The sequence below is a fragment of the Parasteatoda tepidariorum genome, chromosome 8 (assembly GCF_982258835.1).
Source record: "Parasteatoda tepidariorum strain Cologne lab strain chromosome 8, Ptep-v5.0, whole genome shotgun sequence".
NCBI classification, from domain to species: Eukaryota; Metazoa; Arthropoda; class Arachnida; order Araneae; family Theridiidae; genus Parasteatoda; species Parasteatoda tepidariorum.
The window spans coordinates 104,998,829-105,015,190 of record NC_141762.1 but is presented as its reverse complement, the minus strand read 5'-3'; the positions used below and the strand labels follow the sequence as shown (position 1 = coordinate 105,015,190).

Below are 16,362 nucleotides of genomic sequence, written 5' to 3'. Positions count from 1 at the left end.
ATTTAAAAGAATGATAAATTAAAAATTCAGGTGTATTAAATGAAGTTACATGTAACACTAGTTATAACCTTAATTTTATAATCTTTGGTAAAATTTTGATAGTCTTAAAAGTTAGATATAGGGTAAATGAGCAAAAGTGAATTTAGCATCAACTAAATTTATGACCTACCATACATACTTTCCAGATTTCCTTCATAATCCTAAAATTTGAGGCTAAACAAGGGCTAAGTGCAGTTGATATTAGGATTAGCAATTTTATTTTTGCGCGGTGTACATAGCAACTAGTGTTTTAAATGGGAAAATAAAACAAGTTTGAAATAAAGACTAAAAGAGTAAATACCATTTGAAGCGATACCACGGAAGTAAGATTTCTGAATGTTTTAAAAAAAAACATTAAATACACATTAATTCATACAAGACTAATTTATTAGTTCATTTCAAATGTACATCAAAACTACGAAAAAATTGTCACAAATTTTAACATAGAAATAAATCGCTCACAAATTCTAGCATACATTCAGTACAAGTTCTAATATACAAGACTACCAATGCTAAAAAAAATTCTATTGCCAAACAGAGGTCAAACAAAAATTCACATTTGTAAATACTTATTTATTTATACATGCAATTTTGATGAAATTTAGCACTACTACAAATAAATGATCATTTAAGAGAAACTTTACTACAGTTCGCTAGTTTACAAGAACTAAAATTTAAAGTTCGATCAAAAACTAGAATTCGGGGAAAAGCAAAAAGAAATTCTATTTAAATGAATTTGTTTTCCAGCTAAAATTTAAAATAAACTATCACTTAATTTATTAATTTCAGTTACTAATTTCATTTTATAAAATGTTCGGGATTTTAATTATCAAAGTTAAACTTTGTAGCCTTCGTAGCAAACAAGATGTTGAAAATACAAATTAAACATTGACTGAAAGTTACAATTTGAGTTGGAAACTTATTTACTTTGGATTATACAATTTAATTCCTTATCTCTATTGAGTATCCACATTTTTGTTCTATTATCTTTCTTTATAGCAGGAAAGAACATTAATAGAAATTTATAAATTTCAGACTGTTTGAAAAAAAAAGGTAAATTGGAAAAATTACAATTACGCTGAATCCGTGAGATCAAATTCATGCCTTTTCTTATAAAAGCAGTATTTGAAAGAAAATTTGTAAAAACATTACTAATACCCTAAAATCTGTCACACATTCAATATGTAAAGTGTCTCAATTGAAGAATTGAAACAACATATGTAAAATCAATGATCTGAATCTGATAAATTTACTTCATTTTGTTTCTTAAAAATTCCTTTCTTATTTAAAAAGTAAATTACATTAAAAGGATCATTCAAGATTTTTTTCTTTAAATGTGAGATTTAGAACACATTTTACTCTTATTTTATGCCACAGTTGAGATAAATTCTAGCTTTTAAGGCTCAGTTTTAATAAAAGTTAATTGAAAAGCTCGTATTTAAAGTGACAGTTTTGTTTTGAGAAACACCATTAAATAAACATCAATACTTACAAGACTAATTTATTGTTTCCTTATTTTAAAAATGCACATCAAAACTGAGAAAAATTGGCACAAATTATAACATCGAAATAAGCCGCTCACAAATTTCATCATACATACAGTACAAGTTCAAATATACAGGACTACCAATGAAAAAATTTCTATTGCCAAACAGAGTTCAAACGAAAATTCCCACGTAAATGCTAAATTTAGTTATACATGAAATTTTGATGAAATTTAGCACTACTACATATAAATGATGATTTAAGAGAAAACTTTAGTTTACAAGAACTAAAATTTAAAGTTCGTTCAAAAACCAGAATTAGGGGAACAGAAAAAAAAATTCTATTTAAATTTGTTTTCCTACTTTTTCGAATTAAACATTAGTAAAAATAAATTGAAAGCTTTCCATGCATTAAAATAAAATGATTTTTTATTGACTAAATTTATTAAATTTAATTCAGTGAAAAGTGATATTTCAATTACTTTCCAACTAAAATTTAAAATAAACTATCACTTCCTAATTTATTAATTTCAGTTATTAATTTCATTTTATAAAATTTTCGGGGTTTTAATTATCAATGTTGAACTTTGTAGCTTCGTAATTTGAAATCATACCCAAAAGACAAACGCTTATCAAGCACTGAAATAGTCTTGGGTGATAACTAACCGAACTTTAAGATCTAATCGAATTTTTGTTAAGTTCTAACGTTACAGTAAAGTTATCCGCATATGCAAAAACAAAAAGCAACGAAAATCTCCAATAGGTAGCCTGAGAAGGGGATTCAAACCAATGATCCCTTTTATCACCGAGGATATTTTACAATAGAACTGGAGTCGGAGAGCCGCAAGCCTAATTCAAATCGACCAGGTCATCATCATCTCTGGGATTTGAATTAGAGTCGCCTAAATAAGAGGCAAGCGCTCTATCCCTTGAACATTTGTTTTCATATATCTACGAAATATGAAAACTAACACAGCACGAAGCCGAATTGTCCAACAGAAATTTAAGTGAATCGTGAAGTTCCGAAACGGCTGAAAGAGTGTGAAACACAAAGCAAAAGCGGTAGCGGCCGTCTACCACTTCCACTTCGTGCATCACATTCTCCCAGTCAGTTCAAAATTTCTGATCATTACTTGCAAGTTCCAGTATTATATTGTCCTAACGCGGCACGAAGTCGAATTGTGCCAAAACAGAAATTTGAGTAAGTGAATCGTGAAGTTCCGAAACTGCTGAAAGAGTGTGAAACACAAAGCAAAAGCGGTAGCGGCCGTCTACCACTTCCACTTCATGCATCACATTCTCCCAGTCACTTCAAAACTTCTGATCATTACTTGCAAGTTCCTGTTTCATATTGTCCTATCAATAAGAAACTCATTTCGGTAAGAAATTCACTAAATTTAGGCTTTCTTTTAAACGGAAGAAAAGTGGCTTTCAGTCATAAAAATTTAGAATCTGATAACCGTTTGGCTAACCATTGGAGTTTTTCGCCGTTTCCTTTCCATCTACTGCAAATGCTGCTCACTAAAAAAACTATTACGAGAATTTTCGCCTTTAGTTCAAACTAAAAAGATAAGTTAGGAAAATATTTCAGATTGCGTTCTGAGGGACGTTGTATTAATTTGTTTTGATTCAACTATTGCTTCGCTATTAGATTTTCTGTAACAGAAACGAGATTGGCATGGAAGGTTTACTCATCGAACAGGGATTAAAGTCAAATTCGCCAAAGAAAGGAATAGCTTGACCTAGAGATTATCGTATTTTATAGAAATTACGGAGAATCGCGTGTCCATTTTTAGGACGGGAAAACCTAAGCGCATGGTAATTTAAGAGTTACGAAACGGCTATTCATTTCCCCTAAAGGTTAAAAGAATCCATCTTTCCTTAATTAATCGCAGTAATAGTTAATGACTTTTTCTGAAACATCTTGTTAAGTAACGCAAAAAAATTTTCATTACTATATTAGAGACAATCTCTGGGATATAAAGCAGATTTATAAGATTAAATTTTATTAACGTTTATCGGGTCTATTTAGAAACAGAAGCTAATTTAAATGTAGAAAATTCGTTATTTTCGAAAAAAAGATTTATAAAGTCCCTTTAAATTTTAGTTCTTTAATTTAACATTTAGAGAGGATTCAGCATTTGAAAAACTAGATGAAATGGATAATTTAAACAAAATTAAGTTCTCGCTACAGAAAGAAAAGACGCTTCGTACTGGAAAACAAGCATTTCAAAACAATTAAAAAAAATTAAGCAATTTCCACAAAATTCAAAGAAATTACAAAATAAACTTTAATACAAATTACGGTCTTCCTCCAGACAATAATCTACATACTTTAAACAGAATTTTTGACTAGACAACATTTATAGGTCGCACATTAACATGGATAAATTCATAACAAAATGAAAAAAAAACAAAGATGTTGAAAATACAAATTAAACATTGACTGAAAGTTATAATTTGAGTTGGAAACAGATTACTTTGTATTATACAATTTAATTCCTTCTCTATTTACAATACCCCATTTTCGTTCTATTTTCTTTATAGCAAGGAAAGAACATTAATATAAATTTATAAATTACAGAATGTTTAAAAAAGTTAAATTTTGAAAAATTACAATTACGCTGAATCCTTCTGATAAATTTCATACCCTTTCATTTAAAAACAGTATTTTAAAGCAAATCAGTAGAAACTACTAATATCCTATAATCTGTTACACATTCAATATGTAAAATGCCTCAGTTGGAGATTTGAAACGATATGCAAAACCAATGACTGAATCAGATAAATTGAACTTCATAATTTTGCTTCTTTTAAAAAAATTCCTTTCTTATTTAATGCAAACTAAATTACATTAATACGTCGAAAAGCCCATTGAAATTAAAATTTGAGATTTAGGTAACTTCTCTTATTTAATGCCACAAACTGAACGAAAACTTCACCGTGATTCCTGCTTTTTTAAGGCTCTGTTTTAGTAAAAGTTAATTGAAAGCTTGTATTTAAAATAAGAGTTGATACTTTGACAGTAAAGCTTCTGTTCTGGGGGAAATAGTCAGCACACTTCCCACACTTGTTTCTTAAAAAAACACTGCTTTTCATGCAAAATCAGTGCATGCTCACGTTTGATTTAAAATAAAATTTGATTCTACTTAATAAAATTTTTATAGCAGTACCCAAACACTTATACTTAGCAACCTTTTCTTAAGATACCCGTCACTTTAGCAGAAACTTCAAATTTGAATTAAAAAGAAATTAAAAAGCTCATTTAAACCTGCTCTCAGAAATATGTAAACGAGAATCCTATATAAATATTGTTCTGTGAAACTGGCGTTCGTTCTTTAACAAAGGCTTATTCTGGATTTTCAGAAATCCTGAAAATTCTACCTATACATTTCTGGAGATAAAAATTTCATATTTTTACTAATCTTTGTGAAGTCAATATGATTACTGGTTTTTAGGAGAGAAAGTGATAATTTTAGAATTAAACTGAAGTTATGCAGTCTTTAAATTTAAATTATGAAAAACAGGCATTTAAAATTAAGTTCGGTGATTGGGAAGCAAATTTCTGATCAAAGACAGTCTTAACTATTCTTAGCCAATTTTACTTGCTTTAAATTGTGTGCTTAAGATCACGCTTATAAGTTTTGAGCATAAAATTCTGAGACTAATATTTTACTACTACAGAGTTTATTCAAAAACTTTAGACTCATCGATATTATTTAACTATTTTATGGTTGTAAGTGTTTCATTATTCCAAATCGTTTCTAAATTTCGTATGAGCAACGACGTAGAAATGTTTCATTATCTACAACATGTCTTTGTTGAAAATAAAAGACCTAAAGAAATTTGAACTTTAAAGAAACAATTTAAGAATAGCATATCTACTACGACCACAGTGACTAGAATTCCACTTTTTATTTTTCTCAACAAAAAAGCTATCTGAACATATTGAGGCAAATAAAAAATTCAAGTAAATGTTGTTTCAAGGTATGAAGGTAATCTACCAGTAAAATACATCAGATAATTCAGAACCTTAAATTATTCTGTAATTTTAGACTTTTATTTAAACATTCTTACAAATTAAAACTGGTTCAAAATTTGAGATTATCCAACACCATTTATAAAGGCTAGTGATCTAATTTTGACCTAAGCATTTTTAAAGAATCAATATTTTAGTCATTTCTAAAAATATTTACTTTAAACTAGATATTGTAACTATATAGTATGGAAAGGAACAGATAATCTGTTATTCATAATCTTCAGAATTTACAACTTTCAGCAATTTTTATAATTCATTTTCTTTATAATAAGAAATAAGGATTCCAATCCTATGCTAACTATTCCACGCAAATCAAATCTTATTTTGCTTCTGAAATAAGTTAGTGTTAGGTTTCTGTTAAGATAAGTTATAGAGTTACTTGTTAGTAATTTACTCAGAGCAAAATAATATTTGAATTTCTTCTGAAGAATTCAGAAGCCACTTAATAAGAATTTTAATAAAGATTTCCCCCTATTAAAAACTTTTGCCTGAAACGTAAGGGACGTAAAAATTAAACTTTACGTAAATAAACTAAATATGTTTAGAAACTTAAAAAAATCCAACTAAACATTAAGGGGTCTTGTTAAGATATTTAAATAAAACGCAATTTTATTTCATCTTTTTCAGTCTTCACTTCATACTTCCCTTACTTGCCAATATTTTCTTTTGCCACCAAAAGATTTAAAGTTAAACAAAAATATTAAAAATTTCTTTATTTACTAACTTAAAACAATTATCCACTTGCAAAGCTTTTCAGGTTCTATTAAATCTTTGAAGACTTTAAAATGAGAGCAAATAAATTTTTAATATACGTGGAGGTGGAAAAAAAAAGCAAAAACTCCAAGTCACTGTGGTGCTTAGAATAAGGGTAAATCCTGGTAATTCTTTAAACTTTTTTAGACAGAAAAATAGAATTTTGATTTAAAAACGAATGATCTAGAATATTCTTAAACATACTTGAGCCCTTTCCGAAGCTACGAATTTAGAATGAAAACTTTAGTGGTGCAGAACACTAGAAAGTTCGTCCTTAGACATTACATTGAAAGTAAAGATACTGTAGCTCTTAGTTATTTAATCAGTGGTTGCAAAAAATCCGTGCGTTTAGTTTTACATTCCTAGTGTTTTGTTAAGTATGTCGACGACGTTTTATTAAGTAATCGTTTTTATTAAGCTTCTTCCGATATTTACTTGCGTCCCATATCTATTTTTTGAAGCTAATTACAAGCAAAACATTTTGCTATATCTTAATAAAAAAGTAAACTAGTTACTAAATAAATATGTTAGATTATTGAAATTACATAAATACTTTATTAAATACAAAAAAGTTCTCATTGAAAAATTTATCAAGTGTATTTAAGATCTTTTAATGATGAATAAACTTTAGATCTTGAAGTGAGTCGTATTGAGCAGTGAGTCGCCAAAAAGTCACCGGTTTTTTTTTCACGCTGTATTTTATAACTATAAATTATTAAAGAGCTAAATACGTTTGTTACTTCTTTTGGCCTAAATACAAAATGAAAAAGTGCAAATTGGTTTAATGAAAATTCTGTGTCGAAGAGTTAAAAAAGGAGGGGTCTGTTAAAACTAAAATTACTTCTGCGAATCTAAGAAATTTACGACTGCCAACTATTTGGGAAGTCGCAGAAACAAGGAAAACATAAGATAATGTTTGAAATTTCCAGATTACAGTAGATTTCTAATCTAAATGTTAGAATGTTTCTGCTCTGTTTAAATTATAAACATCTAAATGTTTTAGATCATTTAGTTTAGTCGGACTGATGGTCATTTTTAATATTGAAAATATTAAATAGCCATTATGTAATTTTATAAATGTTAATACTTTATATTCGATTACCGATTACACAATATAGATTACTAAAAGTGGTTTCTAGCCCTTGGAAAATTTGAATTTTGTTATCCCTTACGGTGAACGTATTTATATATTGTATTTATATATTGTATTTCTCTACCGTTTTACTGTTTAATAGTAAGTTTATCTAGTTTTTAAATTTATTATTCTATTTTTGCAATTTAAGTTTTATCCCTTTAGTTTTTTCCCATAACTTAGAACCATTATATTTTACTATTGAATCACAATTTTTAAACTTACTACTTTAATATAGTAAATTTCCGTTTAATGCAGCAATTTATTAATCTGTATCCACATTTAAAATAAAAAGAAACAATGCCATATTGAGTTGGAATTTTGGATTTAAGTTAGAAAACCAGCAAATCTAAAAATTTTCATAAAAATTTAATTTTTGGAAAATATTTTTACCCAACCTGCATCTTTAAATGCAAAAACATATTAAGATTTTTATCTCTCCCGTTTCAAGCTTTGAAAACATTTAGATTTGTTATATTTTTAAAGAAATTAAAAAGTAAGATTTGCAATTTTTCTTAACTTTTATTTAAACTTATAAAATTACTTTGCTTATTCAACTCTTTATGAGGACTGAATGATTTTAACGTTAAAATTAACATAGATTACAGTTTCAATGCGCCAATTCATATTACTATTCCTTCCAGCATTAATCGTAGAATTAACTAAATAAAGACTTAAACCACTAATATAAGAAAAAAATAGAAGTCCAACTTATGATTTTTAGTCAAACTATTTGCAAATTAAAGATTTCATTACAAAAAGCATTTTAAAAAAATTTTAAGAGGCATAGATTTAAAGTTTCAAAAGAGTTAAAATTATTTTAACAGATTTTATCATTAGAATAGATACGGCTTAATTTACAGGATTAAAAATGCATAGGTTTAACAAATTCTTTAACTGTCAGTTATTTGAATTCCTTTTCATTTCTTAACTAGTTCTGTACTGATAAAAAGCATACTGATATGTAAATCAAAACAGGAAACAATTAGTTCGAGTAACATATTTGTCTTCGTACTTTATACCGAACTTTATACTGTACAAAAAACATCAACTGAAATAGTATATTTTGAATAAATAATTTGAAGCAGTTGTCAATTCTCTAAAACAAAGTTTTGTAAAAATGTATCAATACAGCTGCGAAATAATTTTTAAGTTCGAAGAAAAATGTAGACTAACTTATTGTAGGGTGTGGCAAAACTTTATTGCAAGTAGACTTCCATGAACTATTGCTCTGTTGTCGTTGCTAAGTCCATTGACGTGAATTTAGAGGTAGACTTCTGGCGATTCTGATAGAAGAACTAATGACTGCACTCTTAATGAAAATAGTAGAGAAGCTCCTGCTGTAAGAAAAAGACATTCATTAGTCACGAAGAAAAACTTAATCCATGTATAGTTTAAAAATCTTATTTTGAAAAACTTTTCTTAAAATTTATCACTATTCCATCGATTTAGTTTAAATTTTGCGTTTTAAAGTTTGAGTTTAAAATAAAAAAAATTTCCTTTTGTACCGAATTTTTCAACCACTAACATATTCAAAGCTATTCGTTATATACAGGGACCGAGCAAGACAAATTCTGGCCCAAGGTCCACAACATTTTCAGGGCCCCTAACAAAATATTTTGAAATTAAATTTCTGGAGAGTAGTTCTAACTATAAAAAGAATCTATTGAACTGCACGATTCAGGAGAAACATTCGAAAAAATTTTGAACGTTGACAATTGAAGATTATTTTTCTAAGATAAAGTTTAAACATGTAATTATTAAAGCAAAATATAAAACAAAACAATGTTGTAAGAAAATAAAAATAGTTTGGTGACCACCAACAATTGAAATCTGTGATTTCTGATAAATTCACTGATTAGCTGAATTATTTTAAAGATTGCAGCCTTCTATCAACAGCTTTACATATTTGTTAAGTTCTTGTTGACACTAATCATTTATAAGTGACTTTGCGACTATGCATTCCAGTTGCATTTGCTTAAGCCAATGGAGTAAAGATTGCACCAATTAAAATTCAGCTGTACTTTCGAAATTGATTAGTGCAATGTTTACACGAGTTTGGTTTATCACAATATAAAGAAAATTTGAAATAAAAAATGCCTTTTTTGAGATAAACTGTTTCTTTCAGTATTTTTTTTAATGAAATATTGTGGATTTCTTACTAATTTTTGAGGTCCCCAGAAAGTGTAGGCCCTAGGCCCGTGCCTATTGGGCCTAGGCGATAATCAGGCCCTGGTTATACAAGATTATCTTTTGATACACTAGTTTTCAAAACTATTATGCACAAAAAGTTTTCAATTAACTTTACCTATGGTAATGTACCGAAAACAAAACATTAAAAGGATTTTTGAGATTGAGTACCACCCAAATTTCGATTACAAATCTATAAAAAGGTATATTCTAAGAGCATAAGTTTGTGTTTAATTTCGCTACCTAATTGTTTAATTATCATATTCATAATTGATTCTTACGAAGATCACTGTACAAAGTATAATAAGCACATGTGCAATTATAAGTATACAGCTTTTATAAGCACATTATAATTTAATAAGCACATAGTTTTTATTGAAATAGTTAAAAAGACACCATTTTTTAATTTTTACTTGTTTGCTTTAAGTTTAATTTTTCGAGTGAAAACCTCATTTCTAAAGAAACCTGTTCGTTCTATAAAAACCGAAAAAACCAGTGCTAGATCCAAGAAACAACTTAGTTTAAAAAACTCAAGGAATAGATACGTTGAGCATTACATTCTTTCAGTATTTTTGAAATATGTCTTATTAAGCCACTCCTTTAAGCGTACAAACGTTATGCATTAAGGCTATAATTTTATTTAAATTTGACGATTTTATTTTGTTTCTACTCAATTTTTAACGATATTCTGAATAAAATTTATCACAATTTGTTTTTATGACAGAGTTTTTGATAAATTCAGGATTCAATGCAAGACGACAACATTAAATCAATATAAAGTTAAACTCAAAAATACAATTATGAAACAAAATGGCAGCTGAAATATGGCGAGCAAAAGTACAAAATACAGTACGTTTAAATAATTAATATAGCAATGAAATTAAAATAATTTTTGTAATTTTTTATTATAAATGAAAAGCAAATTATATTTCCGAAGTAATGTTACAAAATAACTCTAATTAGAAAATAACGCAAAAACCTGAAAAAAACATAACTTGTTTTTCGGTATATTTAGTCCACCTTTGCAATACGGGCAAAATGGGGCAAGTTTTTTCGAAAGAAACATCAAAGAAAACAAAAAAAAAAAAGTTTATCTAATTACCTCGGGGAACTTTTTGGAACTAATTTTCGAAAGTCATTCAAACATTGTAAAATGTCAAATGATAAGATATAAACTTTAAGTTTGTCAAGAGTATTAACTTATCCAACAAATTGAAAATTTTTGTTATAATTTAACACTAACTAATTACTCTGATAAAAATGTAACAGTAAGGTAATATTCCTGTATATGTTTCTGAAATAAAAATCTTAAAGTTACATTTAAAACAATTTTTGTTAACATATTTTTCATTAAATTGTACTCTCGTCGGTCCAAAAAGTAAATTATAATCTTTGGAAAGATTATGAATACTTAATTTGGGCTACATTAAAACTGCATACACATATTCTGGTTGAAAATTAATTTTTTTCTTTTGGCCAAAGATCATAATCTTCTGTCCCACAGAGCAACGTAGAGCTTTATCGTCTATTGTCTTTTATCATAGTCTTTTCTAAATTAGAATTTTATTGTAATATTCAGACATTTTAAAGTTGCCTGTTAGTAAAACGGCCTCAGTGAGAAAAATACATGAAAACAACAATTCAGTAAATTATTTAAATTATCATTTAAACAAAACTGCGAAAAGTTTTTTGAAAATAATTAATTGAATATATCACTTACCGGAAAAGGATGCTGTTGAAATATGCATTCGCACTGGCAAATTTTAAATTACATCTGCGATCTGGAAGATGCAATGGAATATTCGATTTAGGATAAATTGTCCGATTTCTTTTCATTTTTGAAACTATATAAAGTTCGATCAAAACCACTAATCTAAAACATCCGTACACCATATACATTGAATATAAAGAAAAAACGTCAAAATTATCGTATATAACTACAACCACTTATTAGAAAAAATAACAATTTCGATGTAAAAATTCAAGACAGTCACAACCTGGTCGCAAAATCTTAGGACAGAGGAACAAACTCTCGATTTCGGACATATATATACTCCATAAAAATGCCGATAACGATTATTTTATACAAAAATTTAATTTTGAAAAGGGGCCTCCCTAGCCGAGTGATATCACCCGCAATAGGCTGTGCGAATCGTGAAGATTTCAGGTTCGTAACCCTGAATGTATTCTTCGCGATGTGCTTCAAGCATCACTGGCTACGGTCAGCGTGCGGGTGGGTGACCACTTGGATCCTTGATATTGGTCCTCGTTAAACTGTTCTTCCGTAAAGTGCTCGACGTCGCGTGCAGGTCATCGGGCTACCGAAACGTGGGTACCATCCCCTCTGCAGAGTATCAAAATTGTGATGGCATGTCCTCGGATCATCCTCAGGGATGCTTCCCAGACCGTCGCCAATTGCCCATTGTGCAGCTCTAGTGCGACGCAATTGAACTACAACATCGAGATGTCCTTCACTAAGCTGTTCTACCTGTCCTTCTTCTTGATAAAGGTTTATAAGCCTAAATTGAGCACACAAGTCTTCAAATGTTTGCAAGTTCAATAAAGCAACGTCCCGCAGTGGACTGATCGTTAAGACATGGTTCCCAGCAGATCACCGAAGTCAAGCATCACTGGCTACGGTCAGTGTGCGGGTGGGTGACCACTTGGATCAGTCTGCGTAGGGACCGAGGGTGTGCGGTATTGGTCCTCGTTAAACTGTGCTACCGTAAAGTGCTCGACTTCGCGCGCAGGTCGTCGGGCTACCGAAGCGGGGGTGCCATCCCTTTCGCGGAGGATCAAAATTGTGATGGCATGTCTTCGGATCATCCTCCGGGATGTTTCCCAGACCGTCACCAATAGCCCATTGTGCAGCTCTAGTGCGACGTAAATTAACAACAACCAACAACAACAATCAATAAAGCAACACCGAAATAGCCGAGAGTTCTAGAAGGTTAGTGAAGGAAATTGCAGCAAGCAGTATTGTTTTATTCATTGTTCTGCAGCAGAAGTTTTGATAATTACAAATGTTCTGCGAGTTTCGTTAAAAATAATCAAACAACTCTCATTTCTTAAATCGTCGCCAATAGCCCATTGTGCAGCTCTAGTGCGACGCAAATTAACAACAACAACAACATTTCTTAAATAGTGATAATTCTTTGAGGAACATTTCGTTTCATTTTGCAAACAAAAACAGTTAATACCTAATTACTGAATTAATTTAATTTATTTATAGTTACACTTTTAAGTAACATAAAGTATATATATAACGTTTTTATATATTGTTGTAGTAGTTCATTAACATCACACTAGAGCTGCACAATGGGCTACTGCCGACGGTCTGGGAAACATCCCTGAGAATGATACGAAGACATGCCATCACAATTTCGATCCTTTGCCGAGGAGATGGCACCCCCGCTTCGGTAGCCCGACGACTTGCAAACGAAGGCGAGCACTTTACGGTAGAACAGCCATACCGCACACCCTCGGTCCCTACTCAGAGTGATGCAAGTGGTCACCCACCCGCACACTGACTGCAGCCAGTGATGCTTGACTTCGGTGATCGTCTGGGAACCGTGTCTTAACGATCAGTCCACTGCGGGACTTTTTTATAATGCATTTTGTTACCTTTGATCCGTAAATATTTAAATGAAAGCGTACAGAGCAAACCATAGCTAAAGAAGAATAAACTGCGCACAAACTTACATATTTATATGGTTGATTTAAAAAATAAGTTACAAACATTTGACCTTTTGAAAGTCAATGCAATAGGGGCTTGTCTTCTCAATATAAAAAAAGGTTTATCTAAGTTTGTCAAGTTGAAGCACAGTGTAGAGAAAAACATCACAAGGATACATCCATATTTGATGTGGGTTTCGAACTTCCTTCCTTCAAGCTATAGAGCATTCTAATTAATGTAAAATAAATACTATATTTATTAAAAGCCTAACTTTTTGATATAAATAGTTCTAATTCAATCATAAAGTGTTCAGCACTTTCTGCTTTAGGAAGGCAAAGCTTTTAAATGTATTCTAGTTAAAGGTTTTTCTAATGTAAGAATTTTTTTCAATTATTTTACTGACTGAGTGGGTAATAGAATGGAATCTACGATTTCGGACCTTAAATTTGTGCACCGATGTCCTTTAAAAATCGTTGCTTTTACAATTCAATAAAATACATATGGAACCGGGGTGGGTGAAATTCGAAATGCAACAAAATTGGTAACTGGTTCGTTTCCCCGTGATCACTGAATATCTTTGATTTAAGGAAGTCTCTCATGATCTCTTATATTATTCGGATCAACTTCCGTAGCTTGGACAATCTGATCTTGAAATTTGACAAAGACTCTCTAGTCTTTTGAGCACAGATGAATGTAAGTACTCCGGTGGCATATTTTCTAAGGACATCGCTGGGAGACAGGCCAGGTTCGTTAATTCCATCTTAGCGTCAAACTAACCTAATCTCACCGCATTTACGCAACAAGGTGTAGGTAAAAACTATCGCTGATGAAAGTCCTCTCGTTGGTATAATGTGACAGTTTAGAGAGAAAAGTACCAACTCAATCACTGTTCACGTTATCTGACTAGGACTAGTCCCGCAGTGGACTTATCGTTAAAACACGGTTCCCAGCAGATCACCGAAGTCAAGCATCACTGGCTGCGGTCAGTGTGCGGGTGGGTGACCACTTGGATCAGCCTGCGTAAGGACCGAGAGTATGCGGTATTGGTCCTCGTTAAACTGTGCTACCGTAAAGTGCTCGACTTCGCGCGCAGGTCATCGGGCTACCGAAGCGGGGGTGCCTTCCCCTCCGCAAATAGCCCATTGTGCAGCTCTAGTGCGACGTAAATTAACAACAACAACAAGTGACTAGGACTAAAATGACGTTTCATTCCAACTACAGCAGTTAAATTAAGTTAATTATTGCTACATATGAATAGTCCCGCAGTGGACTGATCGTTAAGACACGGTTCCCAGCAGATCACCGAAGTCAAGCATCACTGGCTACGGTCAGTGTGCGGGTGGGTGATCACTTGGATCAGTCTGCGTAGGGACGGAGGGTGTGCGGTATTGGTCCTCGTTAAACTGTGCTACCGCAAAGTGCTTGACTTCGCGCGCAGGTTGTCGGGCTACCGAAGCGGGGGTGCCATCCCCTCCGCATAGGATCAAAATTGTGATGGCATGTCTTCGGATCATCCATCCCAGACCGTCGCCAATAGCCCATTGTGCAGCTCTAGTGCGACGTAAATTAACAACAACAACAAGTGACTAGGACTAAAATGACGTTTCATTCCAACTACAGCAGTTAAATTAAGTTATTTATTGCTACATATGAATAGTCCCGCAGTGGACTGATCGTTAAGACACGGTTCCCAGCAGATCACCGAAGTCAAGCATCACTGGCTACGGTCAGTGTGCGGGTGGGTGACCACTTGGATCAGTCTGCGTAGGGACCGAGGGTGTGCGGTATTGGTCTTCGTTAAACTGTGCTACCTACCGTAAAGTGCTCGACTTCGCGCAGGTCGTCGGGCTACCGAAGCGGGGGTGCCTTCCCCTCCGCAAAGGATCAAAATTGTGATGGCATGTCTTCGGATCATCCTCCGGGATGTTTCCCAGACCGTCGCCAATAGCCCATTGTGCAGCTCTAGTGCGACGTAAATAAACTACAACAACTTAAAATGAAGAAATTCGTAGTCAATATTATGTATTACAACATTACCCGTAATATTCAAACTGGACAACGTATTATATTACCGTTTACTAGTGTATCCTGCCAGAGGAAAAAATTATAGGCTTATTAGGGGGTACACAACGTGGTCCTGCCGGCCAGGTGGCCGAGCGGTTAGCGTGCCTGACTGCGAAGCCATAGGCTGCGGGTTTGAATCCCGCCCTGGGCATGGATGTTTCTCTCTCTCTCTCTTTATGCTGTCTTCTGTTGTGTGTGTGTATGATGTGTGAATGTGGCCCACCCTATAAACGGGTTGTGGCAGTGTGGCGTGGGCAATGCTGCTCGCCTCCGTGACTTTGGTTCACAGGTGCCCACTGGGTAACGCGAAATGAGCAACAATTCTGGCGTAGTATAGGCAAAGATTCAAATTCAGTGCCTGCCATTGGAAAAAAACAAAAAGAAAAAAAAAACTATGCGGTCCTATAGGTTAGTATGTATGTATTTATATAATAGTGTGTTGAAAGGCATTGAAATGAAGAATATCTTTGGTTTTCAATACCAGTCAATATACTTTTCTTAAGGGACGTCGCAAAATTCCTATTTATATTACATAAAATCACCTCCAGGATAGTAATTATAAATAAGTAAGGAACAAAATGAATATTAAAATAATTTGAATTAACATAACATAAAAATATTCGCTGGGGAAATTAAAACAAAAAACTCAGAGGTGAAAACAATCAACTTCAAGAAATTCCAAAATTATCATCTGCTTTTTTTATTTTATTTGATCTTGCTGTGTCGATTTTTTTATTAATGCTTAGGTTGTTCCGATCAATTGGGTATAATATAGCCTACGTCACAGGTTGTGTTGTTCCTACTAAATTTAACCCATGAACGGCATTTTCTGCGAGCCTAACTTCAAGCCACAAATAAACAAACGAAGTGTTCGATCGTTCGATCGTTTAAATAGCTGCTCGCCAGATTTTATTGCATTAAAGAAAAGTTATTGAAACTAAATACAACTAAATAAACAACAACAACTAAAACAAATAACAACAAC

At 32.1% G+C, this 16,362-nt stretch overlaps 1 long non-coding RNA gene across 1 annotated transcript; it reads right to left on the bottom strand.

The window, feature by feature from the left end:
- Window positions 1-404: 404 nt before the first annotated feature.
- Window positions 405-11,911, bottom strand: LOC147806611 (uncharacterized). Its single transcript, XR_015436014.1, has 2 exons — window positions 11,358-11,911; window positions 405-8,787 (listed from the first exon to the last, which is right to left on the bottom strand). It is a non-coding gene; the product is annotated as an uncharacterized LOC147806611 (long non-coding RNA).
- Between the last annotated feature and the right edge of the window lie 4,451 nt (window positions 11,912-16,362).